This window comes from Haliotis cracherodii, unplaced genomic scaffold (assembly GCF_022045235.1).
Source record: "Haliotis cracherodii isolate W230 unplaced genomic scaffold, xgHalCrac1.p SCAF_22, whole genome shotgun sequence".
NCBI classification, from domain to species: Eukaryota; Metazoa; Mollusca; class Gastropoda; order Lepetellida; family Haliotidae; genus Haliotis; species Haliotis cracherodii.
In genome coordinates this window covers 2,098,959-2,110,117 of record NW_027266278.1, presented here as the reverse complement: position 1 = coordinate 2,110,117, position 11,159 = coordinate 2,098,959, and the positions used below count along the sequence as shown (strand labels likewise).

The 11,159-nt window shown below is 41.6% G+C and overlaps 1 pseudogene; it reads left to right on the top strand.

Annotated features, from left to right (window-relative positions):
- The first annotated feature begins 5,626 nt into the window (after positions 1-5,626).
- LOC139471370 (probable G-protein coupled receptor 45) overlaps positions 5,627-11,159 on the top strand; it is a 63,514-nt pseudogene continuing 57,981 nt past the window's right edge.

The following is an 11,159-nucleotide window of genomic DNA, read 5'->3' as shown; positions in this document are numbered from 1 at the left end:
CCCCATCTTTCACCCCTCCCTTGTCATACACCTGTTGTTGCCCTGTCGGAAAGAAACTTTTGTCTGTAACTCGTACATAGATGTGGGATATCTATACCTGGGGAATCAGGGGTAGAATTGCAGGCTGTGTTTGGTGTTCGAGTCGACTCAGATGGAGCGGGCGGTCAGGTTCAGTGACTTGTTGATTGGTGTGCCATCGTGCACCAACAGCACGGGGCGTTGATCATAATATCAATCACCTGTTTGTGGAAACTGGTCCAGGCAATCCAGTGATTGGGTGCATCAGTGGCGCCATTGACTTCAGCCAAGTCACAATCACACCAAGATTAGCGTACCTGTGGCCTGCCGTGTTCTAACCCTGAAACACATCAAGGTTACTTCCACAACCCTATAAGAAGCTGTAATTGACGATGAATGCCCCCGCCTCTCCCCCACCCCTACTCCTCCCAATTGGGATACGATGACATGCATCAACCGTTAGTCGCCTTTTACGGCAAGCATGGGTTGCTGAAGATATTCTACCCCGGATCTATGTGTGAGGAAATCCGTAATTGATACATGTCTCAGACGTTTATCACTTCGGTGAAACCCACTACCCTGGGTATGATGATGGCAATTTAAACTTCGAAACCACAATTCGCGGATCCTTGAGCGAGTAAGGGACGTTACTCTGTACAAGGAATTTCGACACTTTACATGACTGGCCACCCGTGTCGCATTGTCTAATAACAAATCATTGAATGTATAAGTAAACGAAACGAGATTTAAGTAAACAAAATCTAAGATGGCGACGCCAAGGTAACACGATGTGTACGTGGGGTGCAGCACGACGCTATATTGAAATACGAACTGTGTGCCATTCAGTTTTTAATGCAGACGTATTGGGTTTATTCAACTAGCCGCTTCATAGATTGAGAGCGGTACACAAATCAGTCTGTATCTTCTACTCATATAAACATGATAGTGTTTACATATTGGGCGGTTTTGGTTGCCTTCAGACCGGAGCGGGTTGGGCACTGACCCGGCGTTCTGTGGGGCCGACATACCAGGTGTGTGTGTACCTGACAACATAGTAAAATGTCGGGTAAAAGAAAGTATATACTTGTCAACTGGATTTGACCAAAAGGTTACAAACTTTATCAAAACGTTACTTTGATGAAACAGTCGCCGAAACACTGCAAACTTAATGTCCAAAAACACACCTATGATACTGTTACTTGAGGATTGACGCAGGCTGTTAAAGGTGGTCGTTACTTCGTATTAATAAGTACATAAGTATTAAGTGTTTTTGTATGCAATGTCTTTTATCAACAGTGTCATTTTTATACACGATGATGAATGCATTTGCTGAATTAGACTAATTTGATTTTACCTTATTGACATTATTTAGCTTATTTATCTATAATAAAGCTGGTACTAAGGGCGCATCTTCCTGAATCAAGGGAGTTAACTGACTATAAAATTCCAGTTTTCACCCTTGCCAAACTTGGCTGGAATTCCGGATTTTGGCTGCATTAACGATATATATATAAGCCAATCAACATCGCGTAACGAACTAGACATCTGGTTCGTAAACAACATGGATTTCAATGTTCAGAATTTGCAAAGCATCTGTACCGCCTACTGGGCGTCGACAAATATTTTGCAAATCTGTTCATGTCTTCATTCAAGCTGCTCAAGTGATTTGATGCACTTATTGAGGTAAGACCCGTTTTATTACAATACAGACAATAGATCTTGATAATCGACCAGATCGTCTTGACTGGGCGCCGCCATTTTGTTTGAATGCAAGTGATATGAGAAATGGAATCTGATTGGACAATAGGAGGGATATAGCAGGGACATTTGTGGTGAGGTGAGGTGAAATGGGTTTAACGTCGCGCCCAAGATTATTGCAATTATATAGCGACGCGCATGCACGTGCCTGTGTGCGTGCATGTGCGTGTGTGCGTGCGTGTGCGTGTGCGTGTGCGTGTGCGTGTACTGGTCCTGACTGATGCTGATTTATAGTGCTAGCACACTGAGATACCATGCCGCAGTTTAACATGAATACCCCACTCAGACACAGTATACTGACTCCAAGCCGACCAGTCCTTGTTTTAGCCCCCTAACGCCGAGCGCCAGACAGGGTAACAACAAGTACCATCTTTTAACGTCTTTTGGTATCACGGGGTCGGGGATCGAACCCCGGACTTCTGCTCTCTGGGTGGACGCTCTACTACTAGACCACGGAGTCGGTCGACATAATTCGTAATAGCCACTGATGGTGCTACGATCGAGCCTGGAAATACCAGCCAAGTTCGGCAAGGGTGGAAACTGGACTTTTATAACCAGCTAAAGCCCTTGCCTCGGGAGGATGATTGGGGCGTCAATAAGTAATCCTTAATTACAAATGACGGACAAAGCCACAAGAGACGGACAGGTCAAGTTGTGACCCTTACGTCAGTGCGACAACTGTTCTAGACGACAAGGTTATGCTTTAAAGATTTTATTTTGAACTTTATATTTCTTTATGCTTATAAGTAATGTAAGTCTGTATGTGCATTTAGTAAACGTATATACGTTAACGTACCTGTATGTACCCATATCAAATACACCTCCATCGAATAACCACTCTCATTCTATGCCACCATCAAACATGAGCGTGTACATTATTTGGCCCTCCATTGTGTGGGCTGGACAGAAGTGCCTGTATGTGGAAAAAGGTAAATGTTGGAATGTAGAAAATATTTGATGTTATAATTATATTTTCAGGGGACTCGAAGAACATTTCAAATATACAGCGTTTGATTTTAACTACAGTTAAGGCTGAGGGTCGGAAATATAGGGTGCGAGTTAGCATAGATGGGTTTTTTAATAAGGCGTTTGAGTATATTACCTGCACGAATGCGGTTATAAAAATCTTTCCAAATAAACGTTTGATTATAACAGTTACAGTTTAGAGGGCCGACTTATAGAGATTCCAGTTTAAACAGAGGGTCGACTTATAAAGATTCTGGTCTAAACAGAAGGCCGATTTATAGAGATTCCGGTTTCAACAAAAGGTCGACTTGTAGAGATTCCGGTTTAAACAGAAGGCCGATTTATAGAGATTCCGGTTTAAACAGAAGGCCGACTTGTAGAGATTCCGGTTTAGACAGAAGGCCAATAAATAGAGATTCGGGTTCGGGCAGAAGGCCGACATTAAGAGATTCTGCGAAAATGACGACCTTTATTACATATACTAAATTTAAAGTGTGCATTGCATCCTGACCCCGAATCGACTTACCATGCAACAGATATAAGTATCAAGTAGTCCAAGGGAGATAACTACTAGGTAACAATAACAGGCGGCCGTAAAATCTCACAAACCTGTCTTCGCAGCCAGGAGTGAAACTATTTCTGTCATGTTGAATAACGTCTTGTGTAACGTATAAACCTTGCTTGAACAACAGTTTCCGTTGCCCATGTCTCCCTTTATGCACCTGGCTTACTGTTTAACCACACACCATGCCATACCTAATACGGGATGTGTTAGGGCCTTGTATAAATAAAAATATAATAAAAAGGAGCCCAGAGACTCTCTTCATTTTCAGATACTGCAGTAATCTAGACTAGACTAGCCAAATATTATAGACTTGCATGGGCTGTATTGGATATACTTGTTTCAGGGTTTGTGTGACAGACTACTATCAGGAACATAGTGTATGAGTATGTGACGGACTAGGTCCGTTCACCGTGCGCTTCGTTGGACTGCTTTTGAAATGACATCGAGATGACATCGAGATGACCAATAGTGAGCTTGATTTAACACGCCATGTCAGCTTGAGGGGAGGAAACCCCGACGTGATATAAGTGATACATTTACTCACTCCGGGGCCTTGAGACCTAGTTTGTCGCGGAATCCACACTAGCAGCAGGCTTCTGAAGTATATCTGAATTTCATCCAACGTAGGAATTCAGGTGCAGAAAAGGTCCCAAGGTCCTTGTGGACTCTCAGTCGGGATTCCGGTGCAGAATAAGTACCAAACCCATACTTGTCTCCCAAAGTAGATTCCAGGATAGAATAGGTCCCCAGTACCCATGCTTGATTCTCGGTGGGGATTCTAGGACAGAATAGGTCCCCAGTACCCATGTTTGATTCTCGGCGGGAATTCTAGGACAGAAAAGGTCACCAGTACTCATGTTTGATTTTTGGCGGGAATTCTAGGACAGAATAGGTCACCAGTACTCATGCTTGATTCTCGACGGGAATTCTAGGACAGAATAGGTCCCCAGTACTCATGCTTGATTCTCGGTGGGGATTCTAGGACAGAATAGGTCCCCAGTACCCATGCTTGTCTCTCGGCGGGGGTTCTAGGACAGAATAGGTCCCCAGTACTCATGCTTGATTCTCGGCGGGGATTCTAGGACAGAATAGGTCCCCAGTACCCATGCTTGATTCTCGGCGGGGATTCTAGGACAGAATAGGTCCCCAGTACCCATGCTTGATTCTCGGTGGGAATTCTAGGACAGAATAGGTCACCAGTACCCATACTTGATTCTCGGTGGGATTCTAGGACAGAAAAGGTCCCCAGTACCCATGCGTGCTTGCCTGTTGTGGTTCCGAGGCAGAATATCCCATTATTAGAGACAACCCAAACGATGACTTGGTTGATGCATATCATCGTATCTCAATTGCGTGGATCGAAGCTCTTGATGTCAATCACTGGCTTGTCTGGTCCAGACTCGATTATTTACAGACCGCCGCCATATAGCTGGTATATTGCTGAGTGGGGCGTTAAACAACAAACAAACAAACACAAAAATCTTACGACAAACTGGTTGCTGGCATCTATATATAAAATATTGGTCTTATAGAGACGCTGGATTATACCAATAACCTTGCAGCGTCTTCAACTCGCAGTCGTAGCGTTTGGTCGTGCCGGCCCCACCTGTAACAGTGTCGAGGACACCGCCCTTATAATCAAATACCACTAAGTGTACATACAAATAGTCTGGCCGCCTTCCGAGCTCTACAATATATCATAACGAATAAGTCAGCATAAACTAGAATACGCCTCATTTGGCTTAAAAATCGATTAACCTCCAGATGGATTATGTCTATTTTAAATAATCCTCAGAGACACATCAAATCTACATGCGTATACCCAGCGTGTTGCTACCTAATGCTCATTAAGTCTAGTCCGGCCACTAATCCCTGGCGCTAACAGCCTGGAGCACGCAGAGCGAGATCGATGGGAAGGCTTGTCCCCGAGCCTCTGGGAGACTGGATCCCAACTGCATCTGTCACATCAGTTTCCTCGCAGACGACTCCGAATTGTATGGAGCAGACACACGGTAATTTTTCGGGCAGACGATGCCGATTTCTATAAGGTAGATACAATTCATCAGTCGATTTTAACCATCGAATATATGGTCATTGCATAGACAGCCAGAGCAGACGAGATCAAATAGCGCGAACAAGCTTTGAACAGGAGACCATATTAGATTACTAACAGTAGGGGATACAAAGGTCTGCAAAGATTTGTTCCGGTACCATGGAATTGTACTGGACACTGCTTTTGGTACCTTCAAAAGTGGTAACGTGTTCAACTGTAGATTAGAGACAGAAATGAAGTCTCTGTCATGATAAATATATATCGCCGAGATGGAAATCTGATCGGTAATCCATCTTGAGAGCTGGTGTCACCGCAGGATGGTTTATAACATATCGTGCTGTATTTCAAACTTTAACTTGAAGCAGACGATATGTATTTTGACTGAGGAAACGATACATGGAATGAAATGACACGTGTGTTTTATCACGAGAGCAGAAATTGTGATAACGGAAGTGTTGTTTCCAAACTTTTACTGTAAGACGAATTTAAATAGTCTGAGCAGACGACATCGATGACGCAAACGAACGGATTCAACGTGAACATAATAGCTGGGAGATACACGGAGTCCGCAGATACCTGAAGGTAAGATCCATTTTTATCTTGCGTAGCTTTGAATATCAGAAGAGAATCCTCAAATGTATGGTGGCCGAGAGGGGACATCGCTTTCTCGCGGTATGGCAATATTCCCTCTTGGCCACTATAGGGGTCGCATGTGTTATGTGTTTCTATACGATAAAAAGTATATATGTAAAACAACATTAATGAATTGTTAAACCTGACCTCAGTCGGCGGAGGCTGAGGTGGGTTTTAATCATAAAAGAGAGCTGAGATTTTTCCAGTCACATTTCAAATTATACATATGGATGGAATGTTGACATTTTCTCACTATCTACTTAAACATGATTTAACAGTACACACGTTGGTGCTTTTATAACAATCCACGGATTGCTGCGTAAAAAGTATTTGATTTTTTTTGGGCCCTATTTTGGAGTCTTATTGGATCCCCCGCCCCCAGGCCTTGTTATAAAAAAACACAGCAAATAACACCGTTTATTAGCACTGAGTAGAGTACTTCCTTAAAAACAAAGTGTTTTCCTGTCATCGAAGTGGAAGTCCTCACCCAAGCAATGGTAATACTACCGGATGTCCATTATCTAATTTCTAGTGTTTGAATGATATATTGTTCTCAGTAACCGTAATGTGGAATGAGAGAGTTGATTGTTTTTACATTCAAATGAAAAGATGTTATGAGCAGGCCATGAAATAATGTTACAAAAATTGGGAAAGGTTGGGGGCGTCCAAAAATGACACAGTCCTAAGGCCAATGGGAATGGATCTCTGCAATGTCATGACGAATCCATTGATTTGTTTTCACATTGGCTACACCTTGACCGACTCTGGACCGGGCCAAACTTTGCAAAAAGTAATTTGAATAAAATTGTATATTACACTTGTCATTTTCAGAAAGAAAAACGTGTGCAAACAGACAAGTCTAACCTGGAAACCCATTCACGTCAGCCTATTTTCGATATTTCAGTTCTTAATATAACGGTGTCAGTATAAAACGTTATTGCTTTTAACACCTCTCACACTCTCTGGACTTACTGGAGAGTAACACTTGACACAGAAATAGGTTATCGCTCATGATATAACTCCATCATGTATAGAAATAGTTATTTTTTTAATAGTTCTATCGAGTTGGTGGAGCTCCTGGTGTGACACTATTTTTAATATAATATATAGTTGATGTATTTTGAGAAATAGGGTGTGAAGTGACTGCCACGCACCAATCCCCATGGGTACAATGTGTGATGCCCACCCCTGGTCTCCCCCACCGTGATATTGCTAAAAGTGGCGTAAAAAACATACTCAGTCACTACAATGCGTCACATTCCATTCACCGAGTGATTCTCATGACGCTACATTATAATTACCAGGGCCCGCTTGCACAAAGCCATCTTAACCCTACAATTTTTAACTACAAGCCGTCTCACAATAGCGCTAAGATCGGCAAGTGGACCAGAACAGTCGTGTGGTGATTGTAAGTCGGTGCCTTAGATCGATTGTTTTCGATTGTCGATAGACATTATTTTTAATATAATGAATTGATGAGCAAAAGAACCATGTTTGATTTTCAATTGAAAATATCTCAGCGAGTGAGTTAAAACTTGACATCGCATAGGTGATATTCCAGCCTTATTGTGATGAAAACAAGTTAAATATTATTAAATTCCTGTCGACAAAGGACAGCAGAACAGTTAGGTGAATATCACAGTTTGGGTATAAAACATACTTTTAGTAGATTAACTAGTAGACAATAAAACTAGGCTATATACCACTGGCAACCAAAGCGAGACCACTAACTGGCGATCAAGGGGACTTACAGTGCTTTTGCTTCCTGCATGATTCCCGGCAGGATTTATGCCATCACTTTGGTCACCAGAGGCAATATTCAATGCTAACCAATATTAAAAAATCAAACTACATTAAGTAATTAAAACACTAGTTGATATTATACACTTCAAGAGGCACAGCCTTCAATAGTCTCAGTTGTTGATAACATCGTACCAATTTATAACAATTCTGAATTAAAAATTTATCAAATAATTCTATTTCCCTTTAAAAAGCGAGAATTAAACGAACATTGATATTATTAATAATATATCCTTCAGAGACGTTGAATGATAATAGGTATCCCTTGTGAGAGAAAAGTCTATACAGTCAAGCCAAACACGCCTGACTGTGATTCTTTCATCGCGAGGGACAACGGAGGATCCTCACCTTTCAATAACTATTCAAGCGTATAACGGCAATAGCCAATGCGATATTGTCGCAAAAATGTCTGGACTGGCAAACCAAGTAGGTTTAACCTAGGGTTTGTTTAATTTCATGAAGTTTGTTTCTACCTAACTGGGTATTTCAGTTTGTTTGCATTAATTGTCGGTGTGCAAGTGGGTCTCCAGCTAAGAGCACCAACGTTCTCCTATACCCAACAGTTACGCTACATTAGAACAACACACTTAATGATGGGACACGCTGTGCATTGCACGGCCGAGATTTGATCCCGCAATTGCGTAAACATACATACATTTGATGTTCCATACCTAAGATCTTACATACATTGAAACATACACTATTTGATCACAAATTAACTTGCTGTTGCCCGACACGTAAAACCAGAGGTGAACAAGTCCTTTAGAGAAAATACTCTGGAACCGTGTTCCCTCACCGACTGCCAACAGCAACTACCGGAGGGTTTACAGTATGGCACGTTCACGTTGCACATTTGAAAGGCGTGGCATGACAAATGGCCGTAAAGACTTTTGTTTTCTTGTGTTTTTCTTTTTGTGTTAAAGACTGCTAACAAGTATGGCTGAAAACACGTGCGGTATTACGGCCACGTGACCAGTTGCACGTGAAAAAACACTTTTGCCACTATAGTGCTGTGCACATGAATTTGATCGATTCACCCGCACAAAAACGGGTGTTATCTGAAGACAATACGTGGCCATTACTGTTTAAATACACAATGATAACTGGTCAAAATTTTAGGAATGTGAAGTTTTTAATTTGGTTCAGTATAAAAGGAAGCCTGTCAACCAGTCGTTCACCCGATTGCACAACGAATGGACAGATTGTGTTTTCTTCCTAACAAACATACTGCCCAGGCTTCCCATTGTACTGGGATTTGTATATGTAACTGATGCTACAACACTAGCAGCTAGTATGCGAGACTGCACTGGTGTAGAACTCTTAGAGACAAAACTGTATACACTGTGTAATGAATATCCAGGTACTGCAATAACTATTTTTGGTGATATGAATGCTCGTATAGGATCAGAACTCCGTCGATTATCACCCAACTGATGAGTTAAACTATGAATATGATGACTTTGCTATTCCAAGAAAGTCCAAAGACAGTATTATCAATACCCTTGGGGGCATGGGTGGTCCAATCGTCTAAGGCGCCGCGATTCGCTATGCAGAGTTGCGTCCCTTGGGCACGCCAGAAACCTATGATTGTGGGTTCGAATCCCGTTTCGCCCCGATTATGTTTCTAGATTTGTCGGCACCTTCCCCTTGCTCACGGGTTTCATCGAAGTGGTAAACGTCTGAGACCTGCATCACTCCGGGCTTTCCTCCCACATTAAGCTGACACGCCGCGATATACCTGGAATACTGTTAAAAGCGGCGTTAAACCCAACTCACTCACTCACTATTAATACCCAAGGAAAACAGTTACTCGATATGTGTGTAAACATGAACATGCATGTACTAAACGGCAGAGCGGGTTCAGACGTAGAGGGTGATTTTACGTTTATTGGCCATCAAGGTTATAGTGTTGTACATTATTGTATTGTGCCCTCTTCTATGTATAAATGCTTTAAAAACTTTAAAATAGTAACTAGAACAGAATCTGATCATGTTCCCTTGACAGTCGACTTAGCCTTATAACATGATGTATCGCGTGAACAAGCGCCCCCCGCAGGCGCTCGTTCTGCATGCGCATCTCACAGCATAGATAGATTTCGGTGGGACCAAGCACGTGGGGTGAGTTTGCAAACTTTACGAACAGTTGCATTGACCGTTTTTCAACATTATTTGATAATAGATTAAACACAAATTTAGACTCTGCTGTGGAGATGTTATAAGACCTATTCAAAAATAGCTCTATATCCATTATGGGACACCATGAAGCAAGACGACCTCACGTAAACAAACTACATCAAAACCAGCCGCATTGGTTTGATGGGGAATGCGAGACACTGAAACGTACCAAATATGTCCTTCTAGATAAGTTTAGGATTACGAATGATAGTGAACATTGCAGTGAGTATTTAAACGCCAAGAAACCTTTTAAAGAAACTTGTAAAAGACAAAAGGTTGATATGAAATGTCTGTCCCTGAAGAAGTTGTAAAAGCTGCAAAAAGTAAAGATTGTAAATTATTTTGGAAAACAATTAAGAAATATTGCTATAGACGTGAGTTGGGATCGTCATCCATCACTGCTGATGATTGGTATGTCTACTTCAGAGAACTTCTAAATCCGCAAGTAAAACCAAATCACTCTTTTGATAAAGATGTCGCAGATTTCCTAGAAAACCATTCTACTGTAGTCTGTGATGACTGTAGAAACTGCGATGAACTGATCAGTGGGGAAATATCAGACCGTGAAATTATATATGCTTTACAGCATTTGAAAACTGGAAAATCACCGGGACATGACGGGATCCCAACAGAAGCTGTGACGGAAGCCTGTTCCCTGTTGTTACCCTTCTATAAACGTCTTTTAAACCATATTCTTGAGACAGGTCAATTCCCGGAATCATGGAGTCTTGGAGGTATTGTCCCATTACAAAAATCCGACTCGAAGGATAACGCAAATAACTACAGAGGCATTGCCATGTTAGACATTATAAGTAAAATATTCTTATCAATTATTGAATCTCGAATACACTTTTGGGACTCCACACTACAGATACTGTCGGAATGCCAAGCAGGGTTTAGAGAAGATTACTCAACGATTGATCACATATTTAATTTATATTCACTGACACATAAATATATTAGGAAGAAGCGTGGAAAATTTTACTGTATTTTTGTTGACTTCAAAAAGGCATTTGACACCGTGGATCGAAATACACTTTTTATATACGTTGCTCGGTAACGGTATACATGGTGAGATAAGTACACTACTTAGAAGTATATATGGAATGTAAAAGCAGCTGTAAGATGCAGTAAAAATACTATGACTGATGTATTCAATACAAGTGTAGGTGTAAGACAGGGATGTATATT